This window comes from Mandrillus leucophaeus, unplaced genomic scaffold (genome assembly GCF_000951045.1).
Source record: "Mandrillus leucophaeus isolate KB7577 unplaced genomic scaffold, Mleu.le_1.0 Scaffold1102, whole genome shotgun sequence".
In the NCBI taxonomy this organism is placed as follows: domain Eukaryota; kingdom Metazoa; phylum Chordata; class Mammalia; order Primates; family Cercopithecidae; genus Mandrillus; species Mandrillus leucophaeus.
Genome location: NW_012099233.1, coordinates 59913 through 71601, shown reverse-complemented (window position 1 = coordinate 71601; position 11689 = coordinate 59913). Strand labels below are relative to the sequence as shown.

The 11689-nt window shown below is 51.7% G+C and overlaps 1 long non-coding RNA gene across 1 annotated transcript; it reads right to left on the bottom strand.

Moving 5' to 3' along the window:
- Window positions 1-4800: 4800 nt before the first annotated feature.
- On the bottom strand, window positions 4801-8902 carry LOC105548276. The gene is made up of 3 exons (XR_001007369.1): window positions 8724-8902; window positions 8277-8372; window positions 4801-7291 (listed from the first exon to the last, which is right to left on the bottom strand). It is a non-coding gene; the product is annotated as an uncharacterized LOC105548276 (long non-coding RNA).
- Window positions 8903-11689: the final 2787 nt, after the last annotated feature.

Here is an 11689-nt window from a genome sequence, read left to right as displayed (position 1 = left end):
GGACACATGAACATGAGTCATACGGGAGGCGAGTGGTTGGTGGGCAAACAGGTGGTTTTCATCCTGACAGTGCTGGTGGCTTTATGTGGGCTGGTGGGCAATGGTGTGGTCTGCTGGCTCCTCTGCTCCCAGGTCAGGAGCAACCCCTACATGGCATACATCCTTAACCTGGCCGCTGCTGATATGGTCAACCTCTCCTGTGTAACTGTGATCCTGTTGGAGAAAATCCTCGTGCTGTATCACCAAGTGACATTGCAGGTGGCCGTGTTTCTGGAGCCTGTCTCCTATTTCTCCGACACAGTGGGTCTCTGTCTCCTGGTGGCCATGAGTATTGAGAGCTTTCTGCGTGTCCTCTGTCCCACCTGGTGTTGCCACTGCCCAAAACACACCTCTGCCATGATGAGTGCCCTGAGCTGGGTCCTGGGCCTTTCTTTGCATGTGGTTAGCCAGGTCTGTGTGTACTGGGAGAAGGGCTTGGCATGTGACCAATTTCATGCAGGCTTTATAATATTTCACATGCTTATTTGTCTTGTGATGGGCATTTCCAGCCTGACTTTGACCATCAGGAGCCTGTGCTGCCTGAAGAAGTGTTCACCCATCCGGATCTACCACATTGTCCGCTTTGTGGCCATCAGCTTCCTCATCTGGGGCCTGCCCTTAGTTGTCCCTGTGTACCTGCCAGGAGAAGAATACCTGACCTTTGCCTTTGACCTCCTGTTGCTGCTGTCCATGGTAGTCAGTATGGCTCAATCAGCCATCTACTTTTTGGCTGGCTACCTTCAAAGGAAGAGGCATGGGGAGTCCTTAAAGGTTGTTCTCCTAAGGGCTTTGTTGAATGAGATGGAAGGTGGAGGAGACAAGGGGTCTCAGGCAAGGGAACAGCAGGTTACCAGGATGGAGCTCCTCCCACTCCAGGAAACTGTTCCCCAGAACTGATCATGATGCCCTGTATTGGTCCGTTCTCACACTGCTATAAAGAAATATCTGAGACTGGGTAATTTATAAAGAAAACAGGATTGATTGACTCACAGTTTGACAGGCTGTATAGGAAGCACGGCTGGGAAGGCCTCAGGAAACTTACAATCATGGCAGAAGGTGCAGGGGAAGCAGGCACGTCTTCACATGGCAGGAGCAGGAGGAAGAGAGCAATGGGAGAGGTGCTATACACTTTGGAACAATCAGATCTGGTGAGCACTCACTCGCTATCATGATAGCAGCACTGAGGGGGAAATCTGCCTCCATGATTCAATCACCTCCCACCAGGCCCAGCCTCCAAATGGATGTGAGATTTGGGTGGGGAACACAGATTCAAACCACATCATGCCCTGTGGAGTCTGCCCCATAAGGAGGTGCTTGAATTCTGGCAAACATGACTCTGAATAGGGCAGGAAGTCAAGTGGTGGAAACAACTATGACTAGAGGAAATGTTCACTGAAGTTTCCCTTTACCTCAATACTGCTCTAATTACTTTGCAAATATGAAACCAGGTAATTTTAACAATTTTATGAATAGATAACATTACTATTATCCTGCTTCAGCCTAAGCCAAAAGGCCACTTGGCCCATTTAGCCAATAGCTATCCAAAGGCCTCAGTACATTATAACAAATATAGCCCTTCACCATCACTCTCCTCCTTGGAGATCAATCACGGTTGGACTCTTGTGGGTCTGTCTCTGGGCCCTCTGCTCTATTCCATCAGTCTATTTATCCATCCATGGACAATACCACACTTGATGTAGTTACTGCATCTTTATCATACATGTCTATCTGCGAGAAGTTGAATCCTCCTACAAGCAGTTAGAGAAGAAAAAGACATATATGTACAGAGAATCAAAGATACAAAGCAGATTTCTTGTTGCAAAATTGCAAGTTGTATGGAAGTACTTCTTTTTAAAGAAAATAAATGCCAACCTAGAATTCTTTACACAGTCAAAATATTTTCCAATAAAAAGGCAGAATAAAGAGGTTTTTCAAATAGACAAAAGAGGAAAGAAATCATTACAGGAGATGTATAGATTGAGAAATGGTAAAGGACATCCATCTAGCAGGAGAATAATGACTCCAGATGGAAATCTGAGTCTGCTAAAGGAAGGAGCCCTTTGCACTGCTGGACTCTCCATAGGATGCTGAATACAAGTAGTGAGAGCTGACAGCCTCGCCTAGTTCCTCTTCTGGGGTGAAAGCACCCAGTCTTTCATCATTAAGAGTAACGTCCACTAAACATCAACTGCAGAGGTTTTGTAGGTGCCTTTTATCAGTTTAGGAAAATTCACTTCTATTCCTAGTTTTTAGGAATAGAAATAGACTGGAAGTTTTTATAAGGTTGTTGGATTTTGTCTAATGCTTTTTCTAAATATACTGAAATAATGATGTGCTGTTGTCTTTTTATCTGTTAATATGGTAGGTTATATGGGCCCATTTTTAATGTTGAAGCAGCCTTGCATTCCTGGGATAAATTTCACTTTGTCATTCTGTGCCTATATTTATATTTGTGTTGCATATGTATATTTGTATTGCATATGTATGTGTGCTCAAGGGCACGTGTTTCTGTGTATGGCAATGCAGTGAACCTAGCATAAAAAAAGAAACCCTCTAAAAAAGAAGAATTAAGTAAGATGGCTAAAGTACCTAACTTCAAGACTTATTGTAAAGGTTCAGAAATTCAGACAGTGTGGTGTTGGTAAGAGGCTAGACAAATAGATCAACAGAACAGAATACAGGGTCCAGAATAGACCATCACATATATATTCAATTGTTTTTCAAAAGGTGTACAGCAAATTCAGTGGAGAAAAGACAATCTTAGCAACAAACACTATTAGAACAATTAGATATGCATATTAAAAACTTCATACATGGCACCATTATTCAAAATGTATCATAAACCAAAATGTAAGGCCTAAAACTTTAAAATTTGCATAAGGAAAAAGGTAGATATTAGTGTGACTTTGGATTAGAGAAATATTTGTTAGATAAGCACCAAAAGCATGATGCATACAAGGAAAAAACATGATCAATTGAATTTCATCACAATGATGTGTGCACTCTGAAAGACCCTGTGGGGAGAATGAAAAGACAAGTCCCAGGCTGAAGCAAGTATTTGCAAATCTCACCTCTGATGGACTCATACACAGGATCTATAAAAAGCTCTGGGGAGTGGGCTCCTCACGGCCCTCAGGAGTCAAAGGGGTGCTGTGCTTGGGGTAGAAATGGAAGATGCCTCCCACCCTGTCATTCATGTCCCCGGAGCAGTGGTGCTCAAAGTCCCATACCAATGCCTCTTCCTGAGTCCACAGTCCCTTCTCTCCCCACGTCTACAACGCCAGGCCAGGCCCTAGGGACAGGCCCCTCCTCCAGGGCACAGGGAGGGACAGTTGCTCTCAGGCTCTGGGTGCCCAGCGTCATGCTCACTCCTTCAAGGCCCACCGGGCCTGTCTCACAGGATAGAGTGAGGTTGTCTGGCGTTTCCTGGACATGCTGTCTGGGCCTATTCCCAAGCTGCAGCCAGAGAAATGGGGGGATGTTTGTCAGGCCAGCTACCCTGTTCTGCTGGGTCTCAGGGGGCCCTTCCCACAGAGCCTGGGTCTAAACATACAGTACAGAGGCCACAGGGTGGCCGGCCTAGAACCTGTGAAGTGTGCTGGGGACCACACAAGGGCTGTCTCCAGACAGCCAGGCGAAGCTTTGCTAGTTTCTGAGTACCTCATTTCTTTCCTTTTCTTTTTTTCTTTTTATTTTTGAGACAGGATCTTGCTCTGTTGCCCAGGCTGCAGTGCAATGGCATGAGCTCGGCTCACTGCAATCTCCACTCTCTCACCTCCAGACTTAAGCCATTCTCCCACCTCAGCCCCACCAGTAGCTGGAACTACAGGTGCGTGCCACCACGCCTGGCTAATTTTTTTGTTTTGGTAGAAATGGGCTTTGAACACGTTGTCTAGGCTGGTCTTGAACTTCTGGACTCAGGCAACCCACCCTCCTCAGCCTCCCAAAATCCTAGGATTACAGGTGTGAGCCACTGCACGTGGCTGTTACTTCATTTCTTGCCAGTTACCTTACCCTCATGAAAAACCCCCTTCATTCAAAATCAGTAAGAGGAGAAAAATGGTAAAAGAGTCAATGGAAAGAAAACAGGATATAACTTCTGTCCATGTAACTTCTTTATGTCCCATTGGAAAGAGAAGCCTAAAGGGGTTCATTAATTTCTATTGCTCTGAGGTCCCGAGGATGGCATCACACAGTGCAATAACTACCAGCAGGGGCCATGCTTGATCTCAGCAGATGTCAGTGAGGACATACCTGGGATCTTCTGTGGTCATGGACATGGACTTACAGCAGAACTGAGTAAACAGGGGTGCACAGGCACACACACACACACACACACACACATACACATGTGCACACACAGGGACACACACAGTTCTGTGCTGCACAGATGAGCCCCTCCCCATCCACTCTGACTCCACAAGGCTCCCCTGACCCTGCTAGTCACCTGGCCTGTTGTCAGTGGTGTCCTTTGTGTCCCGCCTTGGCACAGGCTCAGGACCTGGGATTGCCAGATACTGAGAGGAGATGAGATGGAAAGAAGGATGAGGGACAAGGGAAGAAGGAGAGAGGGAGGGAGGGATATGGGGAGGGAGGGAGGGAAGAAAGGGAGGGAGGGCTGCCGGAGACCAGCCACCAAGGGACAGTAGGCACAGGTGACAGCAGACCCTCTCAGGGATGCTTTGTACAGACTGTCATGAATGAGCAATGTCACTGGAACTCCTGCAGAGAGCTCTGGGTAACTCAAAAACAGGCAGGTCGTAACAACAAAGACTTTACTGTGCTTTAATCAAAATCAGTGGGGGCTTTGAGGCCAAGGAAGGGGTCCTTTCCCCCAAGAAGAGGCTTTCTTAGGCATTGCTGAATCTGTGCTGGAAGCTCTGGTCCCACCTTGGAGCCTCCTGCGGTGAGTAGTGCCAAGTTTCCTGACTTTTTCTGACCAGAAAATGCAACTGCCAAGAATGGCAGATGAGGGATCCAGCCTCCTGGACTCTCATTTTCTTGGTTTTCTTCAGTTCTGTGTCCTGGAGCAGATTGTGGACCCTGGAAGCAGGGCCCCAGTGCCATCTGCTTGGGCCTCAGGACTCCACCCCGTTGCTGGTCTGGTGGTGGCCACCTATCCTGCAGGAGCCTGACCATTTCTGCTTCCTTGAATGGATGAGGTTGGTGGCTGGTCCGCCTGTTTCTGCCCTACCCTCACCAAGGTGGCCAGTGGTAGTTTGAGCTTGGTAACATCATCAGCTTGGCCTTGCTAGGCACACATAGGCCCCGGGTATGTACGCAGTGCTCCAAGGGGGCTTGCTCTGCCTTAAGCCAAATACTAGTTCTGGCCAGGGCCATGGGGGACTCTGTCTCCTGTGTATCTTGGCTGCTGCTGGGGACCCCAAGGCACCCCTGGTGCCCCTTCCCTTTCAGGGCTCAGGTTGAGTCTGGGCTAGGGCCCTCTGGGTCTGGGAATTGTGCATTGAGAGGGGGATTCTGCCGTACAGGTTGGGACCGTGGATGCAGGGCATGCTGCTGGCTGGTCTGAGCAGTGGGAATGCCATGCTCATCCTTCCCTCCAGTGGCCTCCAAGTGTCCAGCTTCCCCATCAGTATTGACTTTCCATGTCTAAGGAGCTATCTGGGGCTTTGGGGCAGCTTGCCAGGTGCTGCCCTGGCTCCTTCTGGGCCATGCTGGTCACCGTCTGCCAAGGGTGATCCATCAGATATAGGCACCACATGCAGGAAAGTTGTCTCTGGCCCTACCTCTGGGCTATCAGGGGTCTGGGCAGGGTCTCGTATTGGGGGCTGGGCCAGTCCTGTGGTCTTAGAGGTGTCCAGGGCAGATATGGAAGTGACAGGGGCCTAGCATGTCTGCTCCAAGCTGTACTGTGAAAACCACAGGCCTCTGAGGTCCAGGTCCATGGGGAGCTTAGAGAGGGAGTTCCAATGTAGGAATCACCAAGCACCCTGTGGTCTATCCTGAGCTGGGGATGGGCTGGCCACACTCTTTTGAGTCCCCAGGGCCCCCAGAGAGCAGCCTGCTGTCCTGGGCTCTGCAGAAGCTCCCTCATGCCTCTGGGCTTTGGCCTTGCATATAGCCTAGCTAGGCGAGGATGAGGGAGGATGAGGCTCCTGTTTCAGGAGGGCTACACCCATGGGCTGCTGGAGCTGGGCTCTGGGCCAGGGAGAACCAGCCCGTCCCCTTGGGGAGGGTCTCAATGCTAGGGGATGTCTGCAGAGACCTGAGTGCTGGGGGTACTTGCTCAGGTTTGGCTGAAAGGAAAGCAGATTTGGTCAGCTTCTCCACTGAGAACATCTTGCTTTTGCCAGGCTGGACCCCACAGACTTGGGTCCCTGCAGTCCTCAGGGTCCCCGTGTGGTCCCCCTGGTCTAACGCTGAGGACACTTCTGCAGGCTGCTGCTCCCAGAGCGAGATGTGTGTGTAGCTGTTAGGGAACCTCAAGTCACTCCAGGGGCAGCCCCCAGGGTTCGGGCTGACTCAGGCTTCCTGCCTCACACCCTTGCCCCAGGGCTGCTTAGCCTGGGCTTTAGCCTTGATTCAGAGCTCAGATGGATGGGGCCCCTTTGCCACCCAATATGGGGGCTTATCTCCACAGTGGGTGAGTTACCCTCCACTCCTCTGGGGGATCTCCATGCCAGGGCTGGACTGTTCCCACATTCGGCTGAGCTCTCAATTCTGGCTCTGGGCCAGGGTTTCACATATGCCCTCTCCCTAAATCCTCTTAGGGTCTCTGACACTGATTTTAGGCCCTTGGAAGGGTGCTGAGGAGTGAAGGCCCCGCTGCTCTCCAGGGCTGCTGGTACTCGCAGGTGTGGTTGTGGGCTTGCACAGATGGATCTGAGCCCTCCAGCGTCCTTCTGGGGCTTTCAGGAGTGAGAGCAGGAGGCTACATGGGAGGGGCTTGGAAGAGTCTTGCTCACATCTCATTGTCTCTGAGGCATGTCCAGTAAACCCAGGGTCAGCTTTTGCCCTAGGCTCAGTCAGCCTGTTTTCAGAAGCTTCTTAGAGGAGGAGAGAGAGAAAGGGCTGGAGGAAAGGCCCAGGGAACAGGGCTGGTGAGGTCTAGGCACTTCCCACTATTTACTGCCCCACAGGGTGACGCAGGAGGAAACTTGGTTCTGAAGCCCGCCTAGGTGTGCAGGTCACAGTGCATGCTTCTCAGTTCCCCCATGGAGGCCTCAGGGCGCCTCATCACCATGTCCTCCTCCAGGGCCCAGGCCTAGGACAGTGTGTCCTGAAGGAACTCCTGCAGGCCAAACAGGAACAGCTTCAGGGGGGTGTTCCAGGAACAGGGTGACTATCAGGCTGGGAAGGGTCTGTGGGAGAGTCAGTTTCTGCACCTTCTTCCCGCCCCAGGCACCCTCCACTGGGCGGTGCTGGATCCTACTGTGGCTTCCCCCGGGGTCCAGATGTTCACAGAGAACCACAGCTGGAGGAAGGCCTGGGCAGGGAAGTGCTCACCACACTCCTGCCTTTCATCTAGGTTGTGTCAGGAGTGGGTTTGGTACCTGGGTCCACTCCCTGCCCAGCCAACCAGGCCTGGTCTGGCCCTACCTCCGGGCTGGAGCAGAGAGCCATGAGGACAGTGTGGATGCTGGTCTCAGGTCATCACACACCAGAAGTCAGGGATCTGTCCTGCATGCTCCTTCTGGGCACCATTGGCCACCCAGGGACTTAATTCTGTGTGCTGTGAAGGCCATGTATACCATAGTTGTCACCATGCACTCACCTTCCAGGAGGTAGACATCCCAGAGCCTCAGGACGAGCATGAAGGAAGTCTGCGGGAACAGCAGGTATGGCAGGACCTGGCCTTTCCAGCCTCGGGGCTGGTGGCTTGAGCAGGGCCCACTGTAGCCTCAGTCTGGACTTCCTGAGGCTCCCTCTGCTTGGGAAGGGACCCACCCTAGCTTCCATAAGGCTGGGTCAGACAAGGTTCGGCAGCTCTTCATGGGGATGGACTCATCTCAGCAGAAATGTGGCTCCCAGAATAAGGGATTTCCTTAGGGCTCGTGGTTTCCCTGGCTCCTCTGGCTCTTCCAAGACGGGTCCTGGCCCAGTCCGCCCAGAAATCCCTGGTTTCTGGTGTGTGATGCTTCCATCAGGCAGGTCCTGGCTTGTGTGCCCTGCAGAGACCTGCCTGTGCCTCCTGTGGGGTGAGGGTGAGCTGGGTCCTCCTGGGGAAGCCAGAGCCCTGGGCTAGGAGAGCTGAGCACTGTAGGGAAAGAAGATACCTGGCCTGGGGTCTCCCTATGCATCCTTATCCCATCGATGAAGCACCATAGAAACCAGTTTAAGGTGGAAAACTGGATGCACAACCCTTTCTTGTCCTGATAGAAGGAGTGTTCACGGCCCCCTGGGCTTCTGTGAAAACCTCTGTATTCCAGGGCCCACTGCAGACCCTTCCCCAAGAGGCAGAACAGTGGTGGCTGGGGTTTCCGCCAACACCTCCCCACGGCATGGGCCCCCAGTGGACATACTTCCCTTAGCCCTGGCTCAGCCTGGTCCCAGTGCCTCTGTCCCCTCCAGGTAAGGAAAAGGAGGCCAAACTTTGAATCCATTGAAAACCAGGTCAAGCCCTGACTGGAAGTTGGCCTCTCACCAGCCCCAGGCTTCCGCTGTCCCTCTAACCCCATGGGACCCAGGGCCTCTAGGGAAGAGCTGAGGGACTGTCCACTCACCACGTGCTTCATAAGCTCTTGGAGCACTTTTAGCAAAACTTGCTCTTGATGGGCTTGGAGACTCTGGAAGTTAGAACATCTTGGGATGTAGACTCCTGAGAGGCTCCTGGAGCCCCAAGGAATCAGAGCCTACTCTTGAGATGTGGAGCCATCAGGCTGGGTAGTGGCAGTTGGGCAGTGGCAGTTGGGCAGTGGCAGTTGGGCAGTGGCGGTTGGGTAGTGGTGGTTGGGCAGTGGTGGTTGCTTCCAGACCCCAAGGCCTTTCACTCTCCCATCCAGTGACTCCATCGTGTAGTCTTAGCCAGGAGAGGAGAGGCGGTGGGAATGTCCCCTGGGGCCTGGCTGGAGGCACTGCTTAGTGGCTTCCTGGGCCATGGTTTCAGAAGGGCAGGCCTGCCTTTAAAGCAGTGAGGACAGGTGGGAGCTGGTGGGGTGACCAGGGGTGCTGGAGGATGTGTGGCCTTCTCCTGGATGTGGGGTCAGGGCAGGGGACACAGGACAGAGAGAAGCTGTCATCTGGGCTTGGTCTAGCCATGGGCAGGGTGGGTGGTTGGGAGGGTTGCCAGCTGGGAGGCTGAAGGACCAGCAGGGTGATAAGAGTCCCCTGCATAAGGTCAGGGCCAGAGAGCTGTGGCACCAGGATGCAGAAGGTGGTCACGGGGCAGCTGTGATCCCGTTTGCTGATGGGGACAAGAGGCATCTGACTTGGGGTGTGGGGTCTCTGACCAGTCACAGGCTCCTGTGGGACTCTCAGCAGGGGATATCCTGGAGGCTCAAAATGAGTAGGGGACAGAAAGTGCCTCGTCTGTAAGTCACAATTACCCAGTCAGTGTGGCCATCCCCTGTCCTGACTGTGTGATGCCTCGTGGGTAGCTGTCCACTGTGGGCTAATGTCACATGTGAGGACTGTGTCACCTGAGAGGACAGAGTTCACCTGGGAGAGTACCATGCTTGGCAAGCTTCTCATTGGCCAGCAGCTGGGCCAGCACCCAGATGTCTCCTCATTCTGGAACATGAGCAAGATAGTGGCTCATGCCATGATATGGCTCATGCCCCTGCAGTAGCCTACCTCCGGCAAGAGCCAAAGTCATAATGGAAAGGCTTCACCAAGAGCTGATGTCACCTTGGAGGGTCAAGGTCCCTTGAGATGGCTAATGTCACCTGAGCACACTATGTCACCAAGAGGGCAGAGGTTACCTGGAAAGGCAGAAGTCTTCTGGAAGAGCTGAGAACACCGGAGGAAACAGGTCACTTGGAAGGGAAGAGGTCACTTGGGAGATGTGATATCCCCTGGGAGGACTAATGTCACCTGAGAGGGCAGAGATCATCTAGGAAAGCAGAGGTCCCCTGGAAGACCTGAGTTCACCAGGGAGGGCAGAGATAACCAGGGAGAACTAATGTCACTTAGGAGGGCTGAGGCCACCTGAAAAGACTGAAGTCATCTGTAAAGGCAGAGGTCACCTGGGAGAGCTGAGGTAACCTAGGAGGGCACAGGTCACTTGGGAGAACTAATGTCACCCAGGAGGGCAGAAGTCACCTGAGAAGGCAGAGATCACCGGGGAGGCCTGCCACAGGTCCCAGGGAATTTAGGGTGCAGCTTCCATGCCCCTCTCCTGACGCTGTGCTTCACTTGAGCCAGTCATGGACATCGCAGTTGACAAGGAGCTACTGAAGCGACTCCTTCATCCAAACTCATGTGTGGCCAGAAAGGGCATAGGTGAAGGCCGTTAAGACCACCCTGACCCCAACTGCAGATGCTAAGCTGGGGAGGCCACTGTGCCGGGCTCAGGGCAACACCCTTGAACTGAATCCCCATGAAGGCTGGTTGTGGGTGCTGACCACTGCACATAGGGGCCTGGGATGGCTCACAGGCTGCTGGGCACAGAAAGACAGCTAGGTCCAGACCCTGCATGGGCAGCCCATGGAGTCTGCTCTGCAGCTCTTTCTGCCAGGAATGGTCTAGAAAGTGGGGACTGGAGAGTGGGAGCAGCCATCTCAGTAAATCCTTCCCTGTCTGCTGTGCTGTTCAGGGCTCGGGTGAAGGGGAACTGTGATTCCAAAGCCTTATTAAGAAGATGGCTTCTTCAGGATCCAAACTCACTTTATGACAAAAGAAATGTCCATTAGGCACTTCACCAACTTGTAAAATATTCTGAGAGGAACAATCTGCAACAATGCAAAGCTTGTGGGGATTGAAGTGGGAAAGGAAAATAAAACGCAGGACTCCAATTCACTATGCCAAAAGGAAGAAAATTAAGCTGAAAGCTGAGTCACGCAAAGAACTGTCTTTCCTTTTGTTCCTCAGGAGATAGGTACAGATAGAAGGTTAAATAGCTCCTTAGGTAGCTAGTCTTATATTCACCTTATGTAAAGGGCCTATTACTGAGTGTGAGATGAATACATAATTGACTGTTTTCCTACCTGCCCCTTTTCTCTTGCAACATGTGGATAACCACACCCTCTTTCCCCTCCAGCCCACTTCTCTCCTTTATATATTGAAGCCCTCACAATCATCTTTGAGAAAGGCACATCTACCTGTTTCCTGGCTGTGTCCTTAACCTTGGCAAAATGAAAATTCTAAATGGATTGAGACCTATCTTACATACTTTTTCGTTTACAAGTTGGCAACCAATGGAAGAGACTCTGAGTGAAGGTGGCCTTGACCTTTGACAAATCTATTAGTGCTTGGTACCAGTTTGAACTATCTTTAATTTTATTTTGTTTGTTTTAATTTTGACTCACTCTGTCACCCAGGCTGAAGTGCAGTGGCACGATCACTGCTCACTGTAGCCTCTGTCAGGCCTCTGAGTCCAAGCTAAGCCATCATGTCCCCAGTAACCTGCACGTATACAGCCAGATGGCCTGAAGCAACTGAAGATCCACAGAAGTGAAAATAGCTTAACTGATGACATTCCACCATTGTGATTTGATCACCCTAACTGATCAATGTTCTTTATAATCTCCCC